At 44.0% G+C, this 4,381-nt stretch overlaps 1 pseudogene; it reads right to left on the reverse strand.

Moving 5' to 3' along the window:
* Nucleotides 1-556: 556 nt before the first annotated feature.
* LOC122890585 lies at nucleotides 557-760 on the reverse strand (annotated as a pseudogene).
* Between the last annotated feature and the right edge of the window lie 3,621 nt (nucleotides 761-4,381).

The following is a 4,381-nucleotide window of genomic DNA, read 5'->3' on the forward strand; positions in this document are numbered from 1 at the left end:
TTGCTTCAAGGTGACCTTTTCTTCCTTTCCCTCTGCCTGTGTGGCTGAGATCCTTATTCCTTCTGTGCCCCCCCCTCCTTCCTTAGCTTCCCATGTTCTCACCCCATGCCTAGCACTCTGCATTTTACCTTTTTCCTCTTTGTGGCCCTTTTTGTACCCTGGGACATGCTCATACTTCTCTAGGGCTTGCACTGGCCTGCCTGTCCTGGTGGTGGTTATCTTCTCAGACACTTGTTTGCTCTCATCTGTCACTTATTGTGAAACAGAAGGCTTGAGTATACTAATGGATGAGTTCAGGTACAAAGCACGTCCTCCTCCCATCCACCTCAAAGCCAGAAAGATGGCAGACTGACTTCCAGTTTCCATCACTGCTAGCAGATCATGCCTGTCTCAGGGGAACATTATGCGATCCATGGGGACAACACATGAGGAGTTAGGTGACAACAGGAGTATCACAAAGATCATAGGGAAGAGGAAAGGGATTTTATTCAGTGTGCGCTGATATAAAGCACTTAGGATCCAGGATCTTATGCAGTCCTCACAAGGATTCTGGATAGGTGTATCTTTCCTGCTTTCCAGGTGAGGGACCCCAAAAGTAAAGTATCCAATACCACATCTGCTGCCAATTCTATTATAGGGGTGCAGGAAAGCAGAAAGCAGAAGGGTGTTTTACATCTGGAAGAGGACAGTTCCCTTCTTTAAAAAAAAAATGAAGAAAAAAACGATACACTTGATCTTAGCCAAAAGGCCGAGAAGCGATAAAAGGAATGGCTTGATTGAGTCAATGAGTCAAAGCCGCAGAGTCTTCAGTGCCTCAATCAGTTCCAGGCCCTAGAGATGTGCACACCTAAGCCAGGGTTTCCCACAGCGTTCTGGGTGCTTCCCCATAGCCCACAGAGGGAAGGGGTGTGTAAATCCTTTCCCATGACACTAAAATGCTGCTAAGCAGAAAGGACACGTGACTCAGGGCCGAAAAAAGACATTTATGACAACCTGGCAATGGAATCTATTAACCTAGTCCAACTAGGTGTGACAAGTTGAGGCAAGAGTTGCATCTAATGGTAAAATCACTCCTTTTCATTGTATGTAGTTAGATCTTCCCCACTCCCTAAAGCCTGTAGGGCTCATAGGCCAGTGGATTGTGCCTGGGGTGCTGGAATGCTCTGAGAAGGTGGTGCCCAGGTAGCCCTGCCCTGTGTGCATTAATCATCCAGTTAGAAGGCCATTTGCAGCACTTTGCACCTTGTCAGCATTTTTTTTAAAAATTATTTATTTATTTAACAGAGAGAGACATAGCAAGAGAGGGAACACAAGCAAGGGGTGCTGCAGAGGAAGAGGAGAAGCTGAGCAGGGAGCCTGGTGCAGGGCTGGATCCCAGAACCCTGGGATCATGACCCAAGCCAAAGGCAGAGGCTTAATGACTGAGCCACCCAGGCACCCCCCTGTCAGCATTTTAAAAACTGGTAATTCTTTCACCCAGAGTCCATTATTTTTATCTTGCCAAATCTGGAAAGGAGGCCAAAGAAATTGGGCCAAAGGGCCAAAGAAGTTGGGCCAAAAAAGGGCCCAATTCCCTTTTTCTTCTGCTGCAGAAACTTTCTGGATGCTGGAGGACACGTGGCTGTGATGGTTCATTTTATGAATCAACTTGGCTAGGCTATGGTGACCAGTTGCCTTAAGAGCAAAGAGTGAGTTTTCCCAAAGAAGGAATTCTGTCTCCAGACTACAACATAGAAATCCCACTAGATTTTTCAGCCTTTGGATACAAGTGGCATTGGAGGGGTGTCTGCTGTTTCACTACAGACTTAGAAAGGGAGACTCCCTGCCTTTGCCCGTTGGGGATCAAGCTGGTAGGACAGGGACTCAGCAAAAAGGCTGTAATGTATATAGCTACTCAGCCTTTTGCAACAAGCTTCTCATTTTGTAGGACAGAACTGATTGAGTGCAAAAGAACATGAGCGTTGGAGTCAGAGTCCAGTGGTATGTCTGTGGGCAGATTCCAGAAATTCTGTGGGACTCAGTGCCATCCTTTGAGAATTTTGGATTAAGTTGGCGTGTCCATACTTTTCTCTATAGAACATTTCCCTTGTTATTTGCTCTTGCCACATAGAACCTATATATTGAAAGATTTTATTCACCAAACATACTGAGTGTTTTTGCCTTTTGTTAGTTTATATTTATTTTATTAATTAATTTTCTTTTTTTAAATGATAGCATCTTAATTTATTTAACTTTTATTTAAGTAGATCAGAGACTTAAATGCCAATGAGAATAGCTGGCCAGCAGGAGATTACCAGTTTTAACACCTCACTGTGTTGATAAAATCCTGATTAGGGTGCCTGGGTGTCTCAGTAGGTTAAGCATCTGATCTGGATTTCAGCTCAGGTCTTGATCCCGGGCTGTGGATTGAAGCCCCACATTGGGCTCCATGTTGAGTATGGAGTTTACTTAAAAATCCTGATCATTAGCAAAGAGGCAATTTTTTAACTAAGTAAACTGACACTGATATTGTTATATATGGTTCTCTTTTTTTCAACTTTTGCTTGTCATATTATTCTCTAATCTTTTCTTTTTCATTTATATTCTTCTTTAGGAGTGTGCATTATGACACTTTTTTTTTTTAAAATTCAGACTCTGTCCTTTAATAGAGGAATTTAACCCATTTACCCTTTTGTGATTACTACCATGTTTGGCCTAGTCCTTGTGCACTGTTGGTGGAAATGCAAAGTGGTGCAGCCACTGGGGAAGACAGTTCTGAGATTTCCCACTCAGCCTAATTAGAACAATGTTCATATATAAGTATATCTGTAAGTATATCTGAACTATTGAAATAGCTGAGGGATTGCAACAGCTTCCTTTCAGGACTCTTGATTCCCTTAGGATTCTAGAATTCCACATCATTCTTCATTCGAATGCAAGGATGCTGGAATCCTGCCTTGAGTATTCCTTAAAGTAGGTCCTTGTAAAGAAGCAGGATGCAACTGAAGAAGGGAATCACAGCCTGTGAGGATTCCTTTTGGGTACTTGTCCATGCCTTCCTCTTTGCTTCTGGAACTGTCCTGCTTTGTTTCTGAATTTGTCCTTCCAGACCTGGCTACAGTGATGACTGTCTAGTGATCTATTTTTGTACTACTTTCTAAGACATAATTAGAGTAATCCTCTGGTAACATTGCACTAACTCATCCATCTGTCCATCTGTCCATCCATCCATCCATCCATCCAGCAAATATTTATGCAGTGTCTTCCACTTACCAGTTCTTGCTCTGGGTGCAATTAGGGGAGGCCACACAAGTGCACAAAATAAACTATTTTGAAAGTGTGTGGTTTAGAGAAACTACCTACCATTGAGGACTATAGGTGGCAGTTCTAACCTCCTTTTCCATAGAGCCTCACCCCTGAAAACCACGGCCTTTTATTCATTCTGGCTTTTCTCTCTGAACACAAGGATATGATGCACAGTGCTTGGTGGTTGGCCAACTGTTCTCATCCTTGGCTCCATGTCTTTCTGTTGGTCTGTCTCAACAGTTCAGGGCCTCAAGATCCTTAGAGAGTGTCCACTGTGGGTTTCGTTCACCTTATCCTCTCTTTCTTCCCTACAGTTATGTGTCTGGCAGTGAGAACTCATTTTGACTCCTCAGCTTCTGTGAGCCTCCACCATCTGATCATGACTGTTTTCCTCCTAGTCATTGACGATCTTTTCTTCAGGTGTGATCTTTTTAAGAACTCACCTTAGCCTGGAAGCCCTCGGGGACATTCAGGAAAGGTGTCCAATGGACACACACTGGTCTCCAGAGTGGCTTTGCCTCTGGACTTCACTGCTCACACTTCACCCTTGGGTAGAGGCTCTTGCTGCTGATATACCCCTATGCCCACATGCATGTTGTTGGGGGTAACACTAGCCAAGTTCCTGGTCCTTAACTTCCCTTCTGAGTGTGACTTCATGTCTCCTGCTTGGGAGATTGATGGGAAAATAGAAATTAAAATAGTGCAATGAGCACTATGAAGAGGAAGCTGTAGTGTTCGGAATCACCTCTTGAGTCTGAGGTGGTGGGAGTTTCAGGCAGAGTTAACACCTTGACAGGTGGTCAGGTTCACTGTGTATCCATACGCTTAGCCAGGAACTTTGGGTATGAAGGAGGAAGTGATATGAGAATGCAGGATAGGTAAGCTGGGGGCTATGACAAAGGAGCGATTTCTCATTCTCATTCCTGGGGTATCCCCACTCACGTGGGAAGGAGGCACCTGTATTAGCAATTTTACCCTCAGAGAAGTGAATTTCCTCTAAGGCATACTTTTGGTACCCTGGCAGGTGGATGGGGTCACCTGCTATTTTCCTACCCCACCTTATAGAATGCTAACCCAGCTCCTAAAAAATCATATT

This window comes from Neovison vison, chromosome 11 (genome assembly GCF_020171115.1).
Source record: "Neovison vison isolate M4711 chromosome 11, ASM_NN_V1, whole genome shotgun sequence".
In the NCBI taxonomy this organism is placed as follows: Eukaryota; Metazoa; Chordata; class Mammalia; order Carnivora; family Mustelidae; genus Neogale; species Neogale vison.